The sequence below is a fragment of the Anas platyrhynchos genome, chromosome 1 (assembly GCF_047663525.1).
Source record: "Anas platyrhynchos isolate ZD024472 breed Pekin duck chromosome 1, IASCAAS_PekinDuck_T2T, whole genome shotgun sequence".
Taxonomy (NCBI): domain Eukaryota; kingdom Metazoa; phylum Chordata; class Aves; order Anseriformes; family Anatidae; genus Anas; species Anas platyrhynchos.
This window is the reverse complement of record NC_092587.1, coordinates 7,827,854-7,841,868: the sequence shown is the minus strand read 5'-3', so window position 1 is coordinate 7,841,868 and position 14,015 is coordinate 7,827,854. Positions and strand designations below refer to the sequence as shown.

At 44.5% G+C, this 14,015-nt stretch overlaps 1 protein-coding gene and 1 long non-coding RNA gene across 4 annotated transcripts in view; one reads left to right on the top strand and one right to left on the bottom strand.

The window, feature by feature from the left end:
• Positions 1-6,986: 6,986 nt before the first annotated feature.
• On the bottom strand, positions 6,987-12,957 carry LOC139999090 (uncharacterized). The gene is made up of 3 exons (XR_011804143.1): positions 11,126-12,957; positions 9,864-9,992; positions 6,987-9,763 (listed from the first exon to the last, which is right to left on the bottom strand). It is a non-coding gene; the product is annotated as an uncharacterized lncRNA (long non-coding RNA).
• Positions 12,958-13,220: 263 nt separating this feature from the next.
• DMTF1 (cyclin D binding myb like transcription factor 1) overlaps positions 13,221-14,015 on the top strand; it is a 29,168-nt gene continuing 28,373 nt past the window's right edge. For all 3 annotated transcript variants that reach the window (XR_011804106.1, XM_027460208.3, XM_027460220.3), the window contains exon 1: positions 13,221-13,400. The gene's annotated coding sequence lies outside the window, so the exon portion shown is untranslated. The remainder of the gene's footprint in view (positions 13,401-14,015) is intronic.

The window sequence follows — 14,015 nt, the reverse complement described above, 5'->3', positions numbered from 1 at the left end:
AGGTCTGGGGCTCTCAGGAGGTAGGCAGAGGTCCGGGTCGGGATCAAACCTTGAGCACACCTCCTCCTGCAGCTATTTCTGCTCTGTCTGTGCCACTGGGAACTGCTGCTTCTGAAACCCAGAGGCAAGCACAGCTGGAGCTGCAAATCCAGCTTCCTCTGCTCTGATAAGGTTTGTATTTCCCAAACTGTGATGGACAAATTGTCAAACACACAATAATCCACGTGCCCGTCCGCCTGGAAAATGATATGAAACTGGCAATGGCTGTCTAAGTAGCCATGCTAGAAGGCAACATTAAAGAAGGAGTTCAAATTCAAGAAACAAATTAATACAGATGTTTGCCAGTGAGGTATTTTGGGGCTATTGCATCAATGTTAATCAAACTTCACAGCATTTGGGGACAATAGATAATGTCATTCTTACCTCAGAAGTGGAAAACTTGCCAAACTCACAATAGAGGAGAGATAAAGAGGTGGTAAAATGCATTAGCCTATAACTGTGCTTGGACCAGAGTTTAAAATTTGCCTTTAGGTGGAACTGAACTGTGCTATAAAACCCTGTCGTGAAACCGTGAATGTCTGTATAGGAGCCTAAACTGGGACGTGTCACACCATGAGAACAGCTGTGTTCTCATGGTGTGGATGTGGGGATGCTCAAGAGACAAATCTATTTTAAACTCAGAATTTTCCTTATCAGAGAAAGACTTTGAGTATTGATAACAATATTTTAATGATATTGCTTATGTCTATGAATATTTTACTGAAAACCAGAAATTTTTGTTTCAGAACTTCTTTAGTCTGTGATCAAATCCCCCCCCAAGAATGTCACTAGTAATTGCTTTATCACCTTTAATTTCATTTTATTTTGAGAAAAGCCTCATTTTTGGAAAAGGCTGAATTGATAACTGAGTAGTGCTTATTCTTGACCAGGATGAGTGACCCTACCCCTATACCTCACCTCTTTCCATATGTCCATATGTGGGGATTTCTTCCATCCAGCCGTGGGTTATAATGCATTCACATAAAGCTGTTCAAATTGAAAGGTAATAATTATTTGCCATGAGAAAATGGAAACCAGAGAAAGTTCTAAGGAAATCCATCTCTCATATATGCTGCTGGCTGTTACCGTCATTTTGAATTGGTTTTGCATTATTTTTGTCTCTTTGTGATAAATATGTTAATCTGGACTCACCTATTCCTCATGGCCAGAACACAAAACAGACATTTTGTTGTTGTTGCTGTTAATTTACCAAGAAGTTAATTCTCTCTGACATTTTTTGAGAATAAGCAATGTAATGAAGTTCTACAGAAAATTTCTGGGAAAGCGCATCATGCTTTTGTCACTTCTTCAGTGCTATTTTCACATCTCTCCCAGCTCTTCACGCACATAATGAAGCTATTACGCACCATGAGGATAAAGAATAGCTGCACAGAAATGACTGAATTTAGCTGGCAGGCTCCCTGAAGGTCACAGAGCTGGGGAATCTGCACAGTTTCGCACAGTACTCGGGCACAGAACTTATCCTGATGAACCTAGACAGGAGTCACATCCAAATTCCCTGATCTGGATGCTACCAAGTCTGGGTGAAGGCTGGATGTAGATAAAGTCTCCACAAGTGGCCTTTTCTGCCTCTCAGCCTTGACCTCAGCTACAGGCAGTGCTCAGTTTAGGAAACATTCAGAGCTGAGTGGAGAGAACTTTGGAAACACGCACCTGAAACCTGATTTTTAATGTTGGAGTCTGATGTTTTTCCTGCAAATGAACAATGTCCTAAAGCCAAGGCAATTCCATCAGCCTGAAAAAGCAGGATAAAACAGGCTGGATCCTCCCTAACATCAATTAGAAGGGCTTCTATGGCTGAATCATCATTACAAAGGGAAAGGCAGGGGAAAAAGGCAAGACCTGGTGTGCATCAGACCTGGAAATCAGACCGGCCTGGTTCACAGATGCTGCTACAGCAGGCTGCAGGCAGCTCTGGGATTAAAGGCACAGCATAAAAAGGCAAAAGAGGTAGAAAAAAACAAAATAACAAATTAAGGCACCAATTTCAGCCACTTCTCTGCACATATATCAGCAATATTTATTTGTTCTTTTATTGAATAAAAACCTTGAGTCCTTACTGTACAATGTCTTGGCTTTGTTTCCATATTTCCCTTTTACTCCTCACAGCTACATGTGATGTCCAATGCACACTACAGCAATACCTGAATTATTGAAAGCTGTCAACTCAAGAGGGCTGAGATGCTTTAAAATACCTGAAAAGGCTGATGTGACATCTGACATCTTTTCAGCCATGCATTTGGTTTGGGTATTTTTCTAGGTGTTTTCATATGCGTAACCAGAACTGACTTTTTTTTTTCTTAAAGCATTAGGAGTTGCTAGGCTTCCTGATCACAGGGCTGTTTGCCATAGCTGTCCAAGACATAATGAATGATATTCCTCAGTGATCTGCAAAGAAAAGTCTGAAATGGATTTGACGTAATTGTGGAAGGACCTGAAATTCAACCTCTTTAAATTCTACAAAATACTCCCTTGATTTCAATGGGTCTGAAGAGGGTCCTAAATACTCAAATATTACCTAAAAAAAAAAAGTATGGCACTGACTCCCAAAGTGTATGTTCCTCATGTAAATTCACAGAACCTGTCAACCTGTCATGCTTGAAGTTCAGAATATATTTACGTATTTACATGCTGTGAATCCGGAGAGTTGATATTTTCAATTTCCCAGCAGGACTGTGCCGAAAAAAGTGAAGCCCCTGCAGGTGTTGAGTGCATGTGTTTCCTTCATATGGATGGTCACGTTGTGGTAGAGGTAAGAATAGGAAAGAAGTGGATCTCAAGACTGCAATCTTAACATTGACAACTTTCAGCTTTCTTTCCAAACTATCTGATTGATGACAGAACGTTTTAATTGGCTTACTGTTCATTTGAGGGAAAAAATGCTATTTTTTATTCCTTTTTCTTCTTGTCACTCCTGCTGCAGAGATGCCTTTCTTTCTCGAGCAGAGATTTTTCTGATCCCTGCTAACATGCCTCACCAGCTGCAGAGACAAAAAAGAATTTCTTACTCGGATAACTCAAAATCACCTGTTAGAGGCAGGCCAGATGTCCTTTCACTGCTCATTAGACTGATGGCTAAAACTGTTTTTTTAATGATATAATGACTCATTGTCTGCTGGTAGCTTTGCCTTGGCATCAGTGTTCGAAGTTTTTTTTTGTAAATTTCAGGAAAAAATAATGGATTTAATGAAAGGAGCTGGAAATACAGGGGCAGATTTTGCTGCTAGCTGAAATATCCCCTCCAAATCCCTTGCTATCACCGAATCACCTCTGCCATCACCTGCACCTCCTTCCCCTGCATCCCTCTCCATCTAGATGATGAGTTGCACTGAAAGGTGCCCTGCCAGCAGCCACAGGCTTGCCTTTGGGCAGCATGCTCAGGCTGGCAAGCCATACTCCATCCATAGCATATATTCTTCCCTTTAAACCCACAACATTTTTCTTCAGAGTGCATAATTAATTTGAGAACAAATTCATCTCAAAAACAAGCGAGCAAATGAGAAGAGAAATTATATCAGGAGCCAGGCTGCAGTATAGCACTCACTGCTACAATAAAAGAAAGCAACCGTATGTTTGTGAGAGTAGTGGTTTGTGCTTTATTTTAATTCTGGTTCTCTTGAGATCATTGGAACACTTTTACAAGGGAGTTAAGGGATTGAATATGATATCTGAAGTGTAAATCCTGCTCAGTTCGCTATTAAGAGTGGCTCTATTGGCCAACTCCATCAGTTTTGGCTGAAAATCTGTTAAAATCACTGGACAGATTCTGATGAGGGTCTGCCAGGTGGGAGAAATCCACCTCTAGAGTAATTTAAATAGGAAGGGTATGACCCACCTGGCAGGAAAAAAAAAATAAATAAATAAAGACATAATGAAAAGATCTTTCAGGTGCATTCAAATCCCTAGCAGGCTCATTTTGGAGGAGAATGTGTCACAGTCCTACAGAGAGAAACTGCCACTATCAAAATTATTGCAATGAAGAAACTCATAGTACCACAAACCAGTTTCATACTTGAGGCAAAGTCTTCTGCTTGGACACGATCCCATTTCCACCGCAGACAGCACGCCGACATTTGCTAAGGGATTAGCACGTCGTCCCACACCGCAGCAAACTCACCGCAGGGCGAACCTCCAGCCCCACACATCTGGCTGCTGTTTGGTGCCAACAGGACTCGCATGAACGCTGCAGATGTGTCAGCCCGAGGTGAGACGCTGTGTTTGGAAATGTCTGGCTGAGGGGACTGCAGCCCCGTAACTTGGGTTTGGAGGTGGGAGAGAGAACCTGAGACAAGGGAAGAATCCAGATGGTAAAGTGTAGGATTTGTTAGCTCGGGCCCTTTATGAGAAGGTTGTGGACTAAGTCCTACAGTCTTTTCTTGGGGATCTCTTTGCCATGCTCACCCCGTGCCCTAAATGCTGGGAAGGCATTTTAGCTTCTGCACAGCACCTGCTCCAAGAGCTGGCTGGTGACTTTAGTCACAACCATGTGAGGTCCCAAGTTCCTAAAACCACAAATCACTGAGTTAAAAGAGCAAAACAAACCCTACAGGACCAGAGCGCTCCACGGGGAAGCAGCTGTGTACCCCTCTGCAGGTACAGACGGGGCCGGGAACCAGAGGACAACCTGTGATGAGGACAATCCTCAGGCCGTGCCACCTAGCTGGCAGAGATAAAAGCAAGGAGCGTGGTTGGCATCCCCACCAAGCCTTCTGTGGGCAGATCCATACAGCTCTTTCCCCTCACAGGGCTAAAGCAGCCCAGGAGCTGCTATCAGCAACCAAGCTGGATAAACCAGAGCCCTTGGGATGAGGAATTCCTCTGGTAGCCTCAAGCCATTTGCACAGCCCTTTACCTGAGCTGAGGGATCACTGCAGGAGCACAACCAAAGGGCAGCACCCAGGCGTATTAAAAAGCTGACAGGGTTTTTATTGCTGAGAGCTTTATTCACGGTCCAGTTTCTCATTCGATAAGTCCATAGCTGTCAGCTACAGATGCTTCAGGGCAGGTTCGTTGCGTAAGAGCACAACATGTCATACCCCAAAGTCTGATGTCAGCAGTATAAAAGTGAAGAATCGATTTCCCACTCCTCTGTTTGAAAGGCAGCTGTCTGTAAATGCTCATTGTAAATTCATTTTTTTGTGAGATCCACATCCTCATCCTTTTCCTCCACCTTGTAGGAAAAAGAAAAAAAAAAAAAAGCCAACGTGTGATGATGGTATGGGCAGTTATTGCTCTATCAGAGGACAATTCAAGCAGCTCAGAACTCAGGTTTGCAGAAAAGTGTCTGCAGACAGATGGATGGATAGCCCACAAGAAGATGGGACAACTTTCCCCCTCATTCACTATCCCAGGACTCACATCTTTAGTTGGTCTAAATTTGCACAGCTTGGCTGACTTCACTGGAGCGTAGCGAGTTTGCATCAACCCAGAAAGGTAAAGGTTGTTGGGAACACGGAGCAGCAAGTCCATCTGTAGCTTGAAGAGCTCAATTTATCCTTCTGAGTTTCACAGAAACTGCCAAAGTTCACTAGTTCTCTCTGTCGGATCTACCGGTGGCAGTTTCACCAGGAGAAGAAGTTCAGGAATCGTTCCCCCAGCACACGGCTTTAAATTAACCTGATTATTTCATCCCAGCTCTTTGACAAATGAGCCTGATTTATTTAGCTCATTTGAAACAAGTTCATTTTAATGAAGTTATTTATATAGCTACTTGATGCCATTAGCCAGATTACATGCTGTCCAAAGGGCGTGATGCATGATCTCATTTCCAACTTAAACCCCTTCTATTTCTTTCCTCCTCTAACTTAAGTAGCAAGGGTTCAGAACATATGTTCTTCCGTTTTCTCTCTCGACAGCAAAAAGTCATTTGACAGCTGCCAGGTAGTATTATCAGCTCATTTAGTCACTTCTTCTCTAGCCTAGCAAATCAGATTAGAATGTGAAATATATTTCTTCTAAATCCCATGGAAATTCAGACCTGCTCAACGTCCAGAAACATCACTCTGACACGCTGGGAAATGGATAGTGTTATCCTGGCCACTGCCCTGTAAATTGCCAAATTTGATTTATTGCTTTGATTGCTTCTGAAGATTATTCTTACCTTTTTTTTCTTTTTCACATCTCTGGTAGGAAAAGACAGCTTGATTATGGCTCAGGTTTCAAACTTGACCCTGCACTGAATTTTCCAGGAGATGAACTCCTCACACCCATGCACAACATCCCTAATATCAGTGCATCGACTATGGGCACAGACGCCTGTCCTACAGCACTCGGCATGTCTGAGCCTTGCTCTGAACACGTTGGAGAGCAACATGGGCACATCAAATCAACACTGAAACTGGGCACTAGCACTGGGGACAGCCTTGCACCGAGACTCTTCAATTGTTTGTGACTTCAGCTGGTGTTGCAGTCAATAAGAGAAATGTGTTTGAAGAACTTGGAGTCATGCAGGGTTGATTTTTGATGTTATTTACGAAGTGTTTGAAAATTATTACCTGAGGCCCAGGTATGCTTATACTTCAGAAGCCTTGGTCCTTCTGATGCAAATACAGACATTTCTTGAAATGTCTGAGGAGGGAGAAAAGTGCCTCTAGAGATTTCTGGAAGAGTTCTGGAGAAGTTAGCTTCTGTCTCTTCTTGACTGTAAAGCGTCCAGAGGGAGTGTTTGGTACCAACACCTTAAGAGACCCATCCACCTGGCCATCACCTCAGAATACATCCCAAATGGACTGGTTTCTTATTAAAAGGAAATAACATGGTGCTTGTTTCTTTTTGTATGTTTGTTTGTTTGTTTTGTTTTTTTTTTAACAACTTTTAAGACCTTTAAATTTAGAGATTAAAGAGACTGATCCCACCCTTTATTAATTCCCCCCATTATATTTTTGTCAGTAGAAAAAGGTTAGGGCTTTATTATAATTATTGTTGTTGTTTCCCAGAAAGAAACCACTGAGAGAAACCTTTAATTGCATTGTACTTAGCAAGACAAACCATCACCAATGCACCACAGCATCAAAAAGTGAGATAAAAGGAAACAAAAACTGGGACAGAAGTGACCCTGAGAGGTTGCTTAGGCTGTGTAACTGGTATGTCCACCAACAGAAACTCCAAACTACTCTTAAATGGAGGCTGCAAGATCAGCTTGGGCCCAAAATGCTGGGTTTTTAAACACAAGAAAATCCTGCATCGGGGGGAATAATGCCATGAATAATTTTCCTACCAATAGAAAGATTTGGGTTTGAAGTTGAGTTCTGCCTGCCAGCTCTGTGATAATCCAAAATGACAAAAATAAAACTGGCTGGCCTGCTTCTATACTCGAAGTTGGAAGCAGAACAACAAATAGGCAAAGAAATTCATTTGGTAGTGAGTAAAATAAATTTAGGAACAAACCAGAACAAAAATACAAAGTAGATGTCGTTTGCTTGCATTCCAGGAGCTGAAAAACTGGTTCGCAGGCCCAGGACATATCACAGCACCATCTGCCAGCCGAGAGTAGAATTACATGACAAATTGTACATTTTGTCTAGAAAAAGCAGCTTGTCCCCTTCAAATGCATGGGAGCTTTGTCATTGCTTTCATGGTACCCAGCTTTTAGCAAACACTGCCAAAATGCTGAGCCTACATGGAAGCAAAATCAGCCTTCAGCTCCAAACCAGGACACGGTTCTCCACGGTGATTGATATCCTCCCCGCAGCTCCTCAGAAAGCTCTGGATTGTGATCGTACAGCTCTGTCCACAGGAATTTTTCAGGTGGCATTGGCCAAGGAACCAGCTCTCGTCCCCACATTGTCCCCACACAGCTGCAGTTCTGCTCCCCCGTAGGCCTCACAGCCAGTGTCTGTAAGACACCATGCAGAAAGGGCCTGACAACTTTTGTCTGTCCCTCCTACGGCAAAGCCTAAATTTTGCCACCCTCTCCTCATGCCAAGCCCTGCCTCCCCCTGCAACCAGTGCCTCTGATTTCGGTGGCACACAGCAAGTCGCTTCCCAACTGGGATCCATCTGCTCCTCCCATCTGCTCTATCCTTTTCTCTTCCTCCTCTTCCACCAGCGATTCTGGGAAGCCTCGTTCCTTCTCCTCTTCTGCCATCCATGTGTCCATCCTACAGAAACAGGTTCCTCCTCGCTGTTCTCACAGATACCCCCTCTAGCCACCAAACCCTTTATGGGATTGCAGTTCCCTTCCTGCTGTACTCACTAGCAGGCAGGATGCACGATTCCAATGTCTCTGACAGCCCAGACCCACTTAGACCTTGATGACAGCTTGCCTTTTCTCACTTTCTCTGTGCCTCAGTTCCTTTTTTGTCTTCACATTGAGCTGTATCAATATTCACACAAATTTTTCTAGGCTTGTTAGGTTAGAAGGGGTTACCACTGATATGGCCTGGTCTATGGGGAGAGCTGGGTACCTCTGAGTGACCACCCTTGTGGTAGGGGTGCTTGCCCATACAACCAAGGCAAACTGTGACCCTAATTTAGGTAAGGGGTTTAGGAAATAAAAAGAGAGGAAACTGCCCTCCTTCCCAGCTCCACAGACTGTGTATGGAAGGTCCTGAATACTTTCACATTCTCTAATATTTTCCAGGACTATAACAGAGGGTAAATGACACAGCAGGTGTTCAAAATATATCACAAGAGACCTTCAAGGGAGATCAGTCCATTCTAGTGAGGAAACATTTGATATTGCTACCACAGACAAGGTCTGCAGTCTCCAGATGACTCACAGCTTTCTATAGGATTCTTCCTAGGCCAGGCACCAAGGTAATTATTTTTCTTAGGAGACATTCTGTCTGTGTGGGGAAGCCACGCAGGTTCACATCGTGCTCTGTTACTCTTTCTTTGCATCTCTCTCTTTCACAGCATCTCTTCAGAGCCTGAGCAATCCTCCATAGCTAGCACCTACCAAGCTGTAAGTGCACAAATGAGCAAGTGTTTTAGAAATAGTAGATTGTTTATCTGTATAAATATATTTTTCTATAAATAAGCAATGAATATATTCGCTATTCCCACGTGTAATTATATATATATATATACAGACAGAAATATATGTAAATAAGAACAATCTCATAAGCAAACAGGAGGCAGACTGCAGGATGGTGCAGTGAGGAGAGCTGTCTTTCCTTCTGGGCTTGTTCCCTCCAGCTTGTGCCAAGTGCTACCTCCACTCATAAATTCTGACCTAGAGGGTTACATCTCCATGTCTGCGGCAGCAAGATGCAGTTCCTCGGGGAAGGACAGGAAAAAAAGCATATATAAAGGCTCAGAAAGGGGATAATCTGCAGGAGATAGTGTTGGTCTTCTCTGTGGACTTGCATTTTACCCGGAGCAAAATTTGTTATGAGTGACACGAAGACGCATTGTTAGAAGGTGAATCCCAAAGCACTGCATGGCAGCCCTGATGCCCATCAGTGCCACTGAAATTAATAGTTCATCCTGCATTTAATCATTTAATGTCCAATGTGAACTTCCAGGAGTCAAAACCCTTGGATCCCCATCCTTTTTCTGCAGCACAAGGAGTGAAAAGCCCTCTTGCTTCAAAGGTGGGAGGCACAGCTGGCAGGGTTTGGGCAGCCACAGTCTGCAGGTGTCCAGTGTGGGAGGAGGCCATGGCTTGCCCAGTCACATCTGCTCCAGCTGACTCTGATACCACCATAAATGAGCCACTGTGTGCCAAAACATCATCTGGTCAGGGGAGTGTGTGCAGACCCTGCACAGGAAGATTTAATAAAGAGCAACATCAGGGAAAGGAAAAGATGCAGGTAAAGGAACAGGTTCCTTTCCTTTAATGAGGAACGAGTGTGCCATACCTGCAGGGCAATGTTAATTCAACTTTATCTTCATCACATCCAAGGGAGGAAAGTTCCATCTGTGGGATGCAACTGGTGGGTCCAGAGCACGCTGCAGTGGAGACACCTGGTGGCTAGGGAAAATAGGCCCTAAGGAAGAAAGAACATGAATGAGTAAAAGAAAAAAGAAAAAGGAAAAAAAAACTCTAATTGAAAGGGGAATTGTTAGGTCCATAGTAAACTCTGAGTTTTATTCTTTTATCAGCTTAAGTGCGTATATATGCATATATTTTTTTCCTTAACAAAAGACAAATCAGGATCTATGAATCCCACTTGCTCTGCGGAACAAGACTTCATCCTGTTCATTAAACGCCAGAGAACTACAGTCATTGCTTTTTCTACATATGTCTGGATTGAACTCGATAAAAAGTAAATGTTCCTGAGTGTGGCTGTATTGTTCGCAGTCTACAAAGTGCTGCTGTGTGACCCTACAACATCAGTTCATCATCAGCATATCTCACTATGATGCGTCCCAGAACAGCACTGCATAAAAGCAGGTGTAGATTTTGCATTTATAATGCTGTTTTCTACAAGGTACATCCCAATAAATAGGATAAAAAGAGAATAAGGAGAAAGACTTAATATTTTATACAGGGGATAACATATGAGAAAAATAAACCTGGTATGGAAAAAGTCCTCTGTGTCTGCTGCGTACCATATGAGGTCTTTCTAGAACTCTTCATGTGATGAAGACTGTGATATAAGAAATGTCAACATCATTGCTTTCTGTATAATCTGAACACAGCCTTTTGATTATTAAAATTACTATCCATTTTGGTAAAGGTCAACCAACTGGCATGTTGATATTTTTAAAGCAAGAAAAAAAAGAAAGAAAAAAAAAAAAAAAAAAGAAAGAAAAGCATCTGTAGGGTCCCTGCTTCATTTCTTGCAGAAATCATAAGGTATGAAACAATACATAAATAAATAAATAAATAAATAATAATAATCAGGGATCTGCAGGATCTCACAGGCTGGTGAATCAAACAGCTCTATGCAACCCTAGAAAAGCAGATTCCACCTCTGCTTTTGCTGAGGAGTACCTAGGGACACAGGGCATTTAAAATAATTTTTCCGTGGAAGTCAACACCTATATGTGGAATTTGAGATCCCCAAGATTTGATGTCCAGGAGAACAAAGTATATAGACACCGAAGTTAATTTAAGTGTGCTTTGAAAAAATCAGATGCTAAAAAGCTCCTGTTTTCAGCTCCTTAATCCACCTACCTTCTCCTTGTCCCAGACATGAATTTCTTCTTCATCTTTCACCACCATAATATCATAGAATCATAGAATCCTAAAGGTTGGAAAAGAGCTCCGAGATCATCTGGTCCAACCACCCCCCTACCACCAGTATCACTCACTAAACCATATCCCTAAAATTATCTGCAATGTCTCTTCTCCTCCCTAACCTGTCTCGTGTTCCCAATAAAATTGAGTCTTCACCCCTCTGTTTTCATGTACAAAGCACAAACCTATGTTTTACAGATATAAATTCCCAGCTTTTCTTCATGGCTATGTTTTAATGTAGAATAAGAGACAGTAAAAAGACAAGCTTCATTTTGTTCCCTTCTACAGAAGAAAGACCTGAAACTTTATGGAGAAGACGCAGTTGCTGAACCATGGACATCTAGTCCCTTTTGAGATATCCTCATGTTCACTCGTTCCCTGAGGGCATCTTCATGGTTTTGGGATTTTCAGGTATTAAAGGGCATCAGACATTTAGGGAAACTGAATCCTGCCTACATCTCTCCTAACAGCATGTCAGCTGTGATTTTCAAAGGCTCCCACCTTGGCTAAATCTGGGTGGGATTTCCCAGTGATGCCTCTTCATCATTTTGGTCCCCCCCAGCGTTGCACTGACAAGTTTCCTCACCATAGGTGAAACCATGCCTCTTCTTGAGCAACCAAAATCTCTAGACCATTTTCACTGAAAAATTTATACAATACTTATTCTGGCATTGAAAACTATTGCTCGATCTCCTATAAAAGTATTATTAGAAAAATAAAATGGATTTTATGATTTAAAAAAAAAAAAAAAAGACAAACCACTTTGGGATCACTACAGCCCATAGGTGTGCAGAACAGCTGTTTGTCAGTAACAAGAACACTTTTCAAAGCTTCTGAGAAGGTTTTGGGGAGAACACCACTGAAGGTCCACTTTATAAGACAAAGCAACCAAAAAATAATTTTGTGGTAGAAATGCAATGAGCTGATTTCATGGAAAAATGAAGCTGGGGGACACCTTCCAAACCTTTAATGCTGGGATATATCCATCACATTTTGGTATACCAGGTTGGGCTCGGAGGAGAGCCAGAAGGTGCCTTTTTGACCAGAACCAGGCCACCTGCATGCACCTGGCTTATGAGGTGGCAAATACCACAAGCCACACACTGTCAGATGCCTGTTTATTTCCAATTTTAGGGCTCGAGCTTTTTTTGTTTGTTTAGTGAGATGGGGGTTTGTTTTTGGTTTTGGTTTGGTTTGGTTTGTTCTGTGGTGTTTGTTTTTTTTGTTTGTTTGTTTGTTTTGCTTTGTTTTTGGTGTTGCATGATTTTGATTGTTTTTTTTTTGTTACTACGTGATTTATCAGTTACTTAAGCAGGAGGGAAATGACAGATAGAGCCACAAAGGAAATTTGAATGGAAAGAGGGGCTTCTGACAGGAAGGGCATGAAGCCTCCTCCTGTCAGCATGCACTGCCAACCTGGGCGCCCCCCCCCCCCCCCGTGTCACCCCATTAATTTGTTTTGGGCCCCTCAGTACCAGAAGGCCATCGAGCCCCTGGAACGTGTCCAGAGCAGGGCTACAAAGCTGGTGAAGGGCCTGGAGCACAAGTCCTGCAAGGAGCGGCTGAGGGCACTGGGGGTTTGGTCTGGAGGAGGCTCAGGGCAGACCTCATTGCTCTCTGCAACTACCCAAAAGGAAGCTGTGGGGAGCTGGGGGTCGGCCTCTTCTCACAGGTAACCAGTGATAGGACCAGAGGGAATGGCCTCAAGTTGTGCCAGGGGAGGTTCAGGTTGGCAATGAGGAGCCATTTCTGCTCAGAAAGAGCAGTCAGGCACTGGGACGGGTTGCCCAGGGAGGTGGTGGAGTCCCCGTCCCTGGGGGTGTTCAAGGAGAGGCTGGACGTGGTGCTTGGGGACACGGTTTGGTGGGTGACACTGGACCAGATGATTTTGGAGGGCTTTTCCAACCCTAACGATGCTGTGATTCTATGACAGGAGCCGGGCCCGGGGTTAGGAAGGGCTCCGTGCGCTTTTTGGCGCTGCCCCTTCGGGCGGCCGCGCACCGTGCGCTTTGTGGCGCCCTGCTCTGACGGAAGCGGCGGCAGGGCGGGCGGCGGGGCCCTTCCGGCGGGCTGCCTGCGCCTCGCCCCACCGCTGCCTCCTCCTCCTCCGCCTCCCTCCTCCTCCTCCTCCCTCGCCGCCGCTCGGCGCCTCCATCCTGGTACTTCGGAGCCTCCATCCTGGTTTCTCAAGTGCCCGGACCCAAAACAGGAAGTAAGTGCGCGGGGGCCTGCGGGCTGACAGGGCCGGCAGCGGCCGGGCGGGGCCGGGCTGGGCTGAAGTGAGCCGAACCGAGCCGAGCTGAGGGGACCGGGAGATGGAGGCGCTCATGGCCGCTCCCTTCCTCAGCAGCAACCGGGCCGGGCTGGGTTAGGGCCGGGCCGGGCTGGCTGCAGGCTCGGCCCGCGCCGCCGCTCGCTGTGAGGGCGGCAAAATGGCGGCGGCGCCCCGCGACCAAATGGCGGCGCTGGCGGCCAGGGGGCAGCGGGTCGCTGAGGCGCCGCTCCGGGGTCGCTGCTTCCCCGACCATTTTTCTCCTCTTTTCCATTTCCCAGAGCTCTCGTTCTCCTTGTTCTCTCCTCACTTCCCTTCTCTGGAAGGGATTTGAGCGGTGGGGAGGTGCGAAATTGGGGGAAAGATGGAAAAGCGACCCAAAAGCGGCTCGCTTGGGGGGGGCTACCCGCGTTTTTGTGTGGTGTTGATATTTTTGTTCTTACTGTTTTCATTTTAAACTCTTTTTCTCCCTTACTTGGATGTCTGTAATAAAAGGCTACCTGTGTGAATGCGTTTAGATCCCTTGATTTCCCCACTCTGGGACTGTGGTATCCA